Source organism: Pantherophis guttatus, chromosome 3, assembly GCF_059756535.1.
Source record: "Pantherophis guttatus breed Tessera chromosome 3, ASM5975653v1, whole genome shotgun sequence".
Taxonomy (NCBI): Eukaryota; Metazoa; Chordata; class Lepidosauria; order Squamata; family Colubridae; genus Pantherophis; species Pantherophis guttatus.
Window position 1 is genome coordinate 163173680 of NC_142065.1, and position 13615 is coordinate 163187294.

The following is a 13615-nucleotide window of genomic DNA, read 5'->3' on the forward strand; positions in this document are numbered from 1 at the left end:
ACAGATGTCAACGAATCGCATGCCAAAATGGAGGAAATGGCTGCAATCTGCCATCATAGCGTGGAGGCAGAAATACCAGAATCGAAACCCCTCTGCAAAAAATCAATAATATGAGCAGTAGAAGCCAATGTGGGAGCCAGGTTCCTCTTCTTGCACCAGTTAGAGAAGGTGTGCCATGTGGCCTCGTAAATATGGTTAGTCGAGGTGCGCCGAGCGGCTTGTATGGTGCGGATGACTCTATATATTGGCCTTCGCTAGGAGATGCCGCTCAGTCTCCAGACGGTTAACTGTAACCACTGGGGTTCTGGATGAACTAGAGTCCCTTGAAGTAGGGAAATCCTGTCGCTAGGAATGCGCCAGGGGCGTGCTACTGATAGGGTGACCAAATCCGCAAAACAAGGCCGTTGAGGCCAATGCGGAGCCAGCAGGATCAACTCCGCTCTCTCCTCCAGAAGCTTCCTGATTACTCTGGCAATGAGTGGAAGGGGAGGGAAGGTGTACAAAAGGAGGCCTTGAGGCCAAGGGGCAAGTAGAGCATCCACCGCCTCTGCTCTGGGAGTTGGAAATCTGGAAAAAAAGCATGGTACCTGGTGATTGGTCTGAGAGGCAAAGAGGTCCATAGCTGGAAGGCTGAACCGGGAAGTCAGCTCCTTGAATAGAAGAGGATGAAGACTCCATTCTGCCTGGTCCACCAGATGCCAGCTGAGAGAGTCGGCTTGAATGTTCGACTTCCCTGAAATGTGGGATGCTTTCAAGGAGGCTAGATGCCATTCTGCCCAAAGACCCAGACGAAGAGCTTTCTGCATGAGGGCCTTTGAGCGAGTGCCACACAGCCTGTTCACATGAGCCTTGGCGGACATGTTGTCTGTCAGCACTAAGACATGCTAACCTCTGATCAGGTGGTGGAACTGTTGAAGGGCCAGATGAATGGCCTGCAGCTCTAACTAGTTAATGTTGAATGGTCTCTCTTGCTGTATCCATTGGCCCTGGGCCATATGGGGCCCCAGGTGGGCTCCCCACCCTGATAGACTGGCATCTGTAGTGAGAACTAAGTGGCGGGTTTCCCGAAACCGACTGCCCTTGGAGATTGCAGTTGAAGTCCACCAAAGTAGTGAGTCGACGACCATGGGGGGAAGAGGAACTCTTGTTAGAGATGTGCTCCTGCGCGCCCTTTGGAAGGGAAGAATGAACCACTGCAACTGTCTGCTATGAAGACGGGACCATGGAACAATGCCAAATGTAGATGCCATTTTACCCAAAAGGCGGGAAAGAGTGAATAGAGATGCCGAACGATCCCTGCAGCAGAGGAGGGCCAGCTCATGAAGGCTGGTTTGCTGGTCCAGTGAAAGGGAAACCTCAGATTTGATGGTATCTACTATAGCCCCCAAATGCTTAATGCTTAATGTAGAGGGGGTTAAGAGGCACTTGGACCAATTTATGAGGACCAATTTGGAGAGGATGAGGATATCATCCAAATAAAAGAGAATTTGAATGGGAATGGCATGGATGTGGGCAACGAGGGCAGCTGTGAGCTTAGTGAACACCCGCGGGGCCGAGGACAGCCCGAAGGGTAATGCCCTGTACTGATAATGGTGTCCAGCATAATAAAAGCGGAGAAATTTACGATGGGCAGGAAGGATGGGAATGTGAAGATAGGCTTCTGTCAGGTCAACTGACGAAAGGAAGACCCCCACCCTAATGTAGTCTAAAATTGTTTGAAGGGAGTGCATTTTGAACCGGCGGTAAATAATATACCGGTTCAGAGCCTTAAGATCTAGAATGGCTCTCCAGCCCCCCAAGGATTTAGGAACCAAAAATAGGTGAGAGTAGAAACTCTGTCTGTGCTGGCAACGTGGCACCAACTGAATGGCCTTGATTTCTAATAAATGATTGATCACCACGGCCATGTGACAGTGTTTGGATTGATTATGAGACAAGGGGCAAGGATCAAAAACCTTCGGGGTGGTGGTGGAGCGAAACTCCAGAGAGAGACCTGGTCTAATCGTGTTCTGCACCCAAGAATCAGACATAGTGGAGTCCCATCGACTGGAAAAAAAGGAGAGACATCCTCCAACATGGGAATCCTGGGGAATCCTATCTGGGCCTACGGAAGGGGCGACCCCTGCCGCCCCGGAAGGATTTCTTGGGAAAAAATTGAGAACCTTGCTGACGTGGCTGTCCTGGTGCTGAGCACCTCTGGCTGGGAAGGTTCGTTGCAGGCGTTGTTGGTAGAAACTGGTGTCTAAGGAACGAAAGGACTGGGAACGAAAATAACTGCTGACGAAAGTCGGTCCTCTGGGAGACGGAAGGTAAAACTTTTCATCGATCTCTGATCTCAACAAGAATAGGGTCAAGAGAAGAACCAAAGAGTTTCTCCCCTGAATAAGGAGATGAAGCCAAGCGCCATTTGTTTCTGGCGTCGGCTTGCCAGTGCCTAAGCCAGAGTAGCCTCCTAGATGTGACTGAAGAACCAGTGGATTTTGCAGCGAATCTGATGGCATTAAGAGTGGCATCCGCCGAGAATTCAACAGCTGCCAATATCTTATTGATATCCTGGTGTGCCCTTGAATCGGAAGGAGGGATTCTCTCCTGAAGCTGTTTCAACCACAAAATAGAAAATGAAAGAAATTGAGTATAGACTGGGGGAGGTTGAACTTGGGTGGGATAGTCAGCTGGGAAATGGATAAAGCTGAATTTTACATAAGATTTCAAAATGTGCATAAGAGAAAGGAGAAGACCTGGCAGATGTGATGATTAGATTGCTGGCTGAAGCTCTAGAAATCCCCAAAGAGAAGGTGTTAGAGGGGGTTGATGAGATTTATCGAGTTTACACCAAGTATGCTATACGCAATAAACTGCCAAGAGAGGTACACATAAGATTTACTAAAAAATCGATCAGAACGCAAATCTTACAAGTAGAAAGGGATAAAACCTTGAAATATAAAGAAAAAGAAGTTGTCTTGAGACAGATACCAAGGAAAATCAGAGAGTTGAGAAGAGAATATCAATTCTTGACCAAAATCTTGATTCAAAAAGAAATTAACTTTAGGTGGTTGACTCCAGAAGGGCTGGTGGTTACATGGCAATTTCAAAGATATAGGTTGAATACAATTGACAAAGCAAGAGCATTTTATGAGCAATTTTTTCAAGGAAAAGACACGGAAATCCAAGTTGAACCCCAATCGGCAGTCCCATTAAAACTTACTGAGGAAGAATTGATATGCCTTGAATCGACTGAAGGAGCAGTTGGCGGACACACTGAACCAAGAGAACAACGTGAGATAAGATCGACTAGAGCAATAAAACCTATATATAAAGTATGAAGATGGAAGAGAGGAAATTAAACGGACTCAATTCGGCCACCAAAAAAAAAACAGTATTTCACAAATTAGAGAAATTAAAAGCTGATATAATATGTCGACAAGAAGTACATATTAAAAAACAGCATGAATACCTATTGACACAACCAAAATTGGGGAAAAATTTTTCATCACTAGCCCAAAACAAAAAAGAGGAGTTGTAATATATATTAAAAAAACAATTTTAGCAGAATGTAAATACTCAGATTTGGACGGAAGAATTTTGATGGTGGAAATACTCAATAATAACAGAAAAATTCTTTTAATAGCAATTTATGCTCCAAATGAAAACCAAAGTGACTTTTATAGAAGACTACACAATAAAGTAACCGAAATGGATGACAACATATGTATGATGGGAGATTTTAATGGAATTGTGGAGGAAAATTGGGACTACAAAACGAATAAAGCAACAAAGCACAGCAGGAAAATATTGCCAAAGTCCTTTTTCAAGATGATGGAGGAAATGAATATGAAAGATATATGGAGAGAAAGAAATAAAGGAAAGAAACTATACATTTTATTCAGACAGACATTTATCGTGGTCTAGGTTAGACATGATATGGTCAACAATGGAATTGTTGTTGAATATAGAACATGTGGAAATAGAAACTAATTTATGGGCAGATCATAACCCGATGATGATAACTTGGAAAGGACAAAAAAGAAGAGCTAGATGGACTTTAAATAATACAATATTAAAAGAGCAAGAGTTTGTGCAGAAGATGGATAAAGAACTGGCTTTCTTCTTTAAGGAAAACAAGAAAGATGAGACATCTATACAAATCCACTGGGATACAATGAAGGCATTTGCTAGAGGATTAATTATAGATTATACAAGAAAAAAGAATGTAAAAAAAAAAGATTAACACTGAAAACACTGACTGACGATTATAAGAGACTTGAGAAGGAACTTCAGAATGATCCATATAAGAAGATTGTCAAAATTAAAATGAATACAGTAAAACATAAAATGGATCTATTGGTGAAGAAAGAATGGCTCAGAAGATAAGAAGTGCTAAACAAAATTACTTTGAAAATGCGAATAAACCAGGCAGATGGCTAGCATATAAATTGAAAAAGGAAAGAGAATCGAGGAACATAACACACCTTATTGATGAACAAGGGGAAAGCAGATTTGGACATAAAGAGATGGGAAAGATTATACATGAATTTTACAGAAAACTTTATAAAAAAGAGACAATAGAGGAGGAGGAGGTGTCCAAGTACTTACAAGATGCAAACTTACCTCAGATTAGTAAAGATATTGAGGAGATGTTGGAAAGAAACATACCGATGATGGAGTTAATAGAAGCAATTAAGAAACAAAAAAATGGCAAAGCACCAGGGCCTGATGGCCTACCAGCTGAATATTATAAAACATTACAAGAACCTTTGACTATCCCATTACGGGAGGTGATGAATGAAGTGATGATAAAGAAGGAAATACCCAAATCTTGGACAGAGGCATATATTACTTTGATTCATAAAGAAGATTCAGACCCACAACAAATCAAAAACTATAGACCTATATCTTTGTTAAATTCGGACTACAACATTTTTGCTTCAATATTGGCGGAGAGACTTAAGAGATACTTAAATAATTTCATACATTCGGATCAAAATGGAATTCTTCCAAAAAGACAAATTAGGGACAACATAAGAATAATCTTGGACACTTTAGAGTATTATGAAGCACACCCTGAAAAGCAGATGGCTTTGGTTTTTTTAGATGCGCAAAAAGCCTTTGACAACGTTAACTGGAAGTTTATGACCCTTCAAATGGAAAGAATGGGCTTTGGGAGGAAATTTGTACAGGCCATTGAAACTATCTACTCTAAACAAATGGCAAAAGTAATGATAAATGGAGAATTGACAGATGTGATTGAAATAGAAAAAGGCACGAGACAAGGATGTCCTTTACCCCCATTATTGTTCATATTGACATTAGAAGTTTTAAATAGACATGTCAGAGGAGAAAAAGAGATAAAGGGCATGAAGATTCGGAAGGAAGAATACAAGCTCCAAGCTTTTGCAGATGATTTGGTTTTTATTATTCTGGACTCACAGCTGTCTTTAGAAGAGCACTTGACAGCTGTGGCCGGGAGGGCATTTTATCAGGTTCGCCTAATTCGCCAGTTGCGTCCCTTTCTGGATCGGGACTCGTTAAATACGGTCACTCATGCCCTCGTCACTTCCCGTTAACAACAATAAGTAAATTAAATTAATTTAATGTACTTAATTTAGAATAGAATAGAAATTATTGGAGATTTTGGAAAAGTAGCTGGTTTGAAAATTAATAAGGATAAAATGAAAGTAATGACTAAAAATATGTTGAAAAAACAGAAAGAAGAGTTGATGGAGATTTCAAAAATGCAGATTACAAAATGAAATATTTGGGGATACATTTAACACCAAGATATAGTGCTTTGAAAGAAAACAATTATAACAATCTTAAACAACAGATAGGGCAAGATTTGTTAAAATGGGGCAATTTACAATTGTCTTTGATTGGTAGGATTTCAACCATTAAGATGAACGTCTTGCCTAGAATTTTGTATTTATTTCAGACAATTCCAATTAAGCTAGATAAAGAATTTTTTATTGACTTAGATAAAATGATAACGAGATATATATGGCAAAGGAAAAAGGCAAGAATAAAGTTAAAGCTATTACAAGATGCTAAATCAAGGGGTGGCTTCGGTCTGCCCAATTTTGAATGATACTATCAAGCTGCAAGTTTAATGTGGGTGAAAGAATGGATAACTCTGAGGAATACTAGACTATTAAATTTGGAGGGACATGATTTGTTGATGGGTTGGCATGCTTTCTTATGGTACAAAGAAACAAAAATACAAGGGTATTTCAGAAGACATCAAATACCTGAAGCTTTATGGCTGAATTGGGAGAAGGTTAAGAAACTTTATTACTTGAAAATACCTGCTTGGATATCTACAGTAGAGGCTTTTTCTTATCCCGTAATATTTAGAAAGGAACAAACTATTAGGTATAGTGAGCTATTGGATGAAAAGAGTGAACTCAACTTAAAACAGGAACTAGAGGAACAGGGATTTAAGATGGATTGGTTTTCATATATGCAAATATTTTCTAGGTATCAAGAAGATTGTAAGCAAGAAGGGTTTTACAGTGCTTTGACTAATTTGAATAAGATTTTAATGGGAGCAGACGATCATATTATTAAAAAGCTGTATGGGTTTTTGTTAGAGTTAAAACTGGAAGAAGAACAAGTTAAAGAATCGATGGTAGCATGGGGGAAAAATTTTGGTTATGGGATTGATTTAGAAAAATGGCAAAAATTGTGGTCTCATAACTATGAAATGACAGTGTCTACAGCATGTAAGGAAAATTTGTATAAAATGTTTTACAGGTGGCATTTGTCCCCATCGAGAATCACCAGAATGTTCCACAACAAATCGGAGAGGTGTTGGAAATGTCATCAGACCCCAGGATCCTATTACCACATGTGGTGGACATGCCTAGAAGCAAGGATATATTGGACTAAGATACACATGTGGTTGGAAAAAATGACCAAGAGACACACAGAGTTTAAACCAGAGACATTTTTATTAGGGATTTTACCAGAAATATATAACAAAGAACTGCAGTATTTAATTGTGAATCTTCTAACAGAATTGTATTTGCTAAAAATTGGAAAGTAGAAATGATACCTACAGATGAAGCAATTATTAGGAAAATGTTGGACTATGCTGAAATGAGTAAACTGACATTAGAAATAAGAGAGCAGGAAGAAAAACAATATTATTTGATATGGGATTTATTTTATCATTGGCTAGATAATAAAAAATGGTGATATATAAGTAAATGCTGAAATACTTTAAATGATGATACAACTGATATATTTTACATAAGAATAAGTTTTGGATATGTAGTGATATTGTTAAGCGAGGAGAAGGCACTAGGGATGCAAACCGACCGATGTACTGTCTGTATTTGATTGAATGAATGATGTTTGTATGTTCTTTTTTTTTTGTTTTAAAATAAAAAATGATTTGGCAAAAAAAAAAGAAAGAAAGAAAGAAAAGGGTCAAGAGAAGAACCAAAGAGTTTCTCCCCTGAATAAGGAAATGAAGCCAAGCACCATTTGTTTCTGGTGTCGGCTTGCCAGCGCCTAAGCCAGAGTAGCCTCCTAGATGTGACTGAAGAACCAATGGATTTTGCAGCGAATCTGGCGGCATTAAGAGTGGCATCCGCCGAGAATTCAACAGCTGCCAATATCTTATTGATATCCTGGTGCGCCCTTGAATCGGAAGGAGGGATTCTCTCCTGAAGCTGTTTCAACCACAAAATAGATGCCCTGTTAAAGAACGAGGCTGCTGAAATAGCTCTTACCATCCAAGCAGCAGCCTGATGTCCTTTGATTAGGGTTCTTTCTGCTCTCTTATCCTCTGGACGTAATGATTCCTCCGGAGGTCCTGCCAGGTGGGTAGTTGAAGAAAGAGCAACGACAGGACCATCCACTGAAGGAACCTATAGCAAGTCAGAAAATTCTACAGCCAAGTTATAAAGACGTTTGTCCTGGGCATTGGGGAGGGGACCCGAACCAGTAGACATCCACTGATGCCGCACCATGTCTGAAAACAATTTTGGAGCAGGCAAGGTTTCTGTACAAACAGTCTGTTCTGAGAAAAGAGAAGAGGATGGATCAACCTCAGCCGAGGCTGGTTCCTGCACTGCAGAAGAGGGCATCATCTTAGTCGAAAATAGAGCTTTAAATAACAAAGATCGAAAAAGTTGAAGTCTAAAAAGACCTATAAAAGAGGGTTGGTCTGGCTCAAGGCCTTCATTATCAGACCATTCCTGATCCAAGGGCATGTCTTCTGCAGCCAAGGAAATCTGACTGCCTGAATCAAGAGACTCTGGTCACACTGGTTGTCCCTCAGATTCGTCCAATTGATGGACGCAACTGACCTGATTCACCTACTCAGAAACATCTGAGGTAGATCTCTGTTGGAGGCTTTGTGTTATACCCTGGCGAATAGCCTCAGATATTAAGGAGGCTAAAGTAGGTGTGATTAGAGGGGGCTGTGGGTCAAATGAATTGCCAGATGAAGCCAAGGGGACTGCAGAAGGCCTAGGAATATCCTGACCTTCCTCTGAAATGGAAGAGGCTTGTGGAAGACCTTGAGCTGGCAAGGTGGCAAATAAAATGGCCGTTTCTGCTGAAGATGAGGAGGTTCGCTGTTCCAACCGATCAGGTGATAAGGAGGCCCTTGGAAGGGGCTGGGGAATCGCTGGGCGATCCAAGGCTAGAGAGGTGGAATCCTGAGCAGGAAGTATCTCTGATGTGGGAAGAGAGCTAGCCTGCTTCAAAACCTCCTCTTGTGCCTTTTGAATGGCACGTTCTAAAGCCCTGTGGCGCCGCTGTTCATTCTTCTTGGCTTGGGAGGACTTAACTTGAGGATGAGGAGCCTCCACCCTGGCCCGAGGTCCCCGGGTCACTATCATGGCGCTTTCTCCTCCCCTGGCTGCCGCCATGCAGCCCGATTTCGAAGCAGTGGTGTCCACCATTTTGAATCTGCTTCGCGCCCCAAATTTCTCCAATGCGGTTGGATCCCCAATCGCTACTTACTGCGCTGTCTAGAAAGACCCCTGGACAAACAGTAGAGGTATGGCAGGCAGTTTGTGTGAGGGGAATCCATCAAGAATTCACTTGTCACCTCCCGCAATTTGTGTGAGGGGAATCCACCAAGAATTCACTTGTCACCTCCCGCCTGGACTACTGTAATGCTCTCTACATGGGGCTCCCCTTGAGGAGCACCCGGAGGCTCCAACTGGTACAGAATGCGGCCACGCAGGGGATTATGGGAGCAATGGGGCGCTCCCATGTGACACCCCTCCTGCGCGAGCTGCTTTGGCTCCCCATGGTCTTGCGGGTGCGCTTCAAGGTGTTGGTTACCATCTTTAAAGCGCTCCATGGCTTAGGGCCTGGGTACTTACGGGACCGCCTTCTGCCACTGATAGCCTCCCACTGGCCAGTACGCTCCCCACAGAGAGGGACTCCTCAGGGTGTTGTCAGCCAGACAATGTCGGCTGGTGACCCCCCCAGGGGGAGGGCCTTCTCTGTGGCAGCACCTGTCCTCTGGAACGACCTACCCCCGGAGATACGTAGGATCCCAGATCTCCGTGCTTTTCCCCGTGCCCTTAAAACTTTTCTATTTCATCAAGCCGGGCTGGCTTAACCCCCGCCCCTTAGATATTTTTAATTGTTAATTGATTTTAGTTGGAGTGTTTTAAATTTATTGGGCTAAAATTTGTTTAATTCTTTTTTTAAAAAAATAAATAAATTTTGTATGTGATGTTTTTATTCTTGGCTGTTCACTGCCCTGAGTCCAATGGGAGACGGGCAGTATAAAAATCTAATAAAATAAAATAAATTAATAAGAAGGTCTGGATCGCTAGCCATCGGGCTGAAACTGTGATCAACTCTGGCACGGTACTCACGCTCTACGCGCCTCCTGCTGCTGAGCAATAGCTGTAAATGCAGCGTTAAACACCCGCTGATGAAAAACAATCTACCAATGTCCAGGAAGAAGTTGGGCCAGTGCGGGTCAGCGCCACGGAGCGGACTCGTGAGCGCTGCCGGTTGGACTGCCAGCCAGCAGTCCAAAGCCGCCACGTGGCCTTCAGAGGGATCAGACAGTTGTCCTTCACGCTGGAATAAGCTCTATCGATTTTGTTTGGGAGCAGAAAAAGCTGAGAAATCTCAAATGAGGCCTAAGACAAGCTCAGAAACGAGGAGACATGACTGTCCAAGCAGACAGAGTCGACAAACTGGAGATCAGCAAGAGGAGCGGGGCCTAATAGTTTGCAGACTCGGTCCTGATTGGCTAACGTCATCCCATGTCTGACTGCCGTTCCCACCAAGGAGGAGAAACTAATGTGTCTTATATTCTGGAGCGTCTTATACTCTGAAAAATACAGTATTAATTTTATACAGAAATAATGTTTCCTATATGGTACAGATACAAACCAAATACAGCTAGTCCTTGAGATACAACTTTAATGGAGCCTGCCCATTAGGGTCATAAGTCAAGACTGTTATAAAATGGATGAATCATTTTATGACATTTTTACTGTGCTTGTTAAGTAAATCAACTGGGTCATTACGTGAACAAACATTGGGTTTGCTATTTGCTTTGGTTCATTAAATGACCTTCATAATCGTTAAGTGAACTGAGACATTGGCATGGAGCCTCTGGAGAGAACCACTGCTGCCTGCCCATCAGCTGTTCTAGCAAGGCAAGGTAGGTCTCCACCTTCAAACCACAGCACCTCCAGGCAGGTGCTTGGACTTAAATTGGGTTGGCGGCTGAATTTCCCAGCGTGGAGCCTCCGGAGGGAACTGCTGCCACAGTTCAGTAGAATACAATGAATTGTTCTGCAAGCAATCTTAAACCATATGCAAAGGAACACACTACAGTAGAATACTAAGGAATTTTGCTGAATCTGCTTTCTGTAGACACTGGCTAGTATTTCTGCAAGCAATTCCAAGACAAACACAAACACAGTAAATGAAAAAAATGTTATTTTTAGAAAGTACTTACAAACAAGCATGGTACTACAATAAAAAAGAAAATTTTAAAGTATTAACAAAAGTAGCTACAGTATTCCAGGCCTCAAGGCAACAAAAGAAGCAACAAGAGATTCACTTTTCTAGTCCTCCACATGGCAACAGTGAGGTGGAAAGAAAGCACACTGGGTGCAAAGATCCCGATCTGGATTGGTCATGTGACCAGGGGAAAACACACACATGACCATATGGACCTTAGAAATCACCTGCTGTAACTGTGGGAGATTTCCAGTTCTCAAAGAGAGGTCACAGGACTAAAAATGCCTGCTGCTTCAGAATGGACTGAATTTAGGTCACATGACTTCTGAGGCTTCCTGTTGGTCACAATTTTGAACCCCTGTCATAAGTACACTTTTGAGGTGTATTCATAACTTCAAACAATCATTAACTGGCCTATATATCTCAAGAACTACGTGAACAGACTTCAAAGAAGTAATCTCTGGACTAATATAAAATAAACACAAAGACTTATTTTATAAATAAAGTAGCTTAAGTTTTATAGTCAGATAAATATTCTTATATAACAAATATTTAAAAAATCAGTCATATTCCTGACGATATTTGGCAATAATTAAGCAAACAAATATCAGATCTATAAAACACTGAAATAAAACACAAATTAATTCAATCCTATAAGATTTAGCAGAAATGTGTTGTGCCAGATGTCAACAATTAAGAAAACACAGCCATTCTGCTTCATAGATCCTTGCAACATATTTTCCAAAACACGTATGTTAGAGTACAAGATGAAAAGGCTATCACAACGTAGCCCTTTCTAGAGCAATCTTAGTGTACCTATTTCTTTGCTTAAAAACAACCAAAAGGAAAAATATGTGAAGAAATAAGAAGGATATTATCAAAATAGCAGGATTTTTGGGGACTTGGAGAATGAAATGTTTATGAGCAGAAGAAGTAGCAGTCTCTGAAGAGATATGGGTGGCAGGAAGACAAATTATGAAATGCATGCAACAATGTTATCATGCACATTTACATGTTTGTGTCAGAAATTGAAATACAAATGTATAACAGTGACATTTGTATAAAGCTGATACCCCGTCATCATTGCAGTTGTTGCAGATGGTGCTGTGAAGAAATATATTACCGGGATGTGAAAGACCCACATATGAATCTATAAGGATAACACAAGCTGTTGGAATTAGTATACACAGAATATATTAAGGAAATCTCAATAAATATATGAGTATCTCAAATCAATGTTTCTTATCAATAAGAAACTTTTGTCAGGAAGTTATTACTAGCCAGAACTACTGGGCATAGGTACACATTGGCAAATCAAAATTTGTCTCTGCATAAGACATTAATGATCACTAGAAAAAAGAAATAGAAATATAGAAATAGAATTATTGGCCACGTGTGATTGGAGACACACAAGGAATTTGCCTACGGTGCATAAACTCTCAGTGTACTGTACATACAAGCAACAAGTGATAATCATAATCATAAAATACAATTATCATAAATCATAGATACAACAGTCAATGGTTGTCATAGGTTACTAAAGCAATCAACATAAATCATGAGATACAATAACAAGTTATAGTCATAAGAATCTAAGGAAATACGTATGTATCTATTCCATACATAAAAAATATGGAATAGGTGCATGAGAAAAAGCACATAGACCTTTGAGGGAAAAAAAATTTGCTCAGTTGCTTCTTCTGACAGCCAAGAAACAATTCATTGTCATACTGGGATTGTGACACCTCCCTTAACAAGGGAGGTAAAGCAGCCAATCATTTGCCTTTGTTCTAGTATTATAGTTTTTGTTGCTCAAGGAAACAAAGCTAAGAGAGACAGGTTTGTCACTTATACTCATTTTATTTATTTCTACAAAATATTATATGGTGCTTAGACTCAAGGCTGTCCTTAATTAACCAACATTCATAATTTACAACTCCCCCACAAATTAATTAATCACACTTCCTAACTACATGGTTAGGAAGCTAACCATACTAAGTATATGGTAGCTTTTAGACTGCTAACATCGAAGATTCAGTGGAATAGATTTATCTCGAGTACCTTCTTGAAGGCTATGAGATTTAGGATATTTCACACCTCAAGAAATGTTCCAGAGTATGAAGGCAGTTATTAGAGAAGAAAGGTCATTGGATCATTATGCCTTTCACTCATATGGAGTGGGAATTCTCAGTAGATGGTCTCTGCATAAACGACAATTTTCTTTGCTCACAACCATTTTCTACCCCATTTCCTTGTTTTTCACATCAAGTATACTGTATAACAAATGGCTAATATTGCTTTGTACATAAACATTCTAAAAAGCAAGTCATCTGAATTTTTATACTGGTTACATTTCAGTGTGGACCTAAGCATGCTTAACAGTGTTGGACAGGGATCAAAATATTCTAAATTAATTCAGTAATTCATTTTTAAAATGTTTTCATGAACATAAACTGCAGATCTAATCACATCTACCCTACCTACCAGAGCACAGAGGCAAGGAATGCTGCAAATCCCTTCTCCCAAGAAGGTATATTATCTATTGGGACCAAGACAAAAGACCTTCTCGTTCCTCTGGTTCCTTCCCTTTGAAACATTATCCCCACAGAAAGTAAGATTGGCAACCTGTTTGACACTCTTTTCACAAGGCCCTGAAGACCTGATT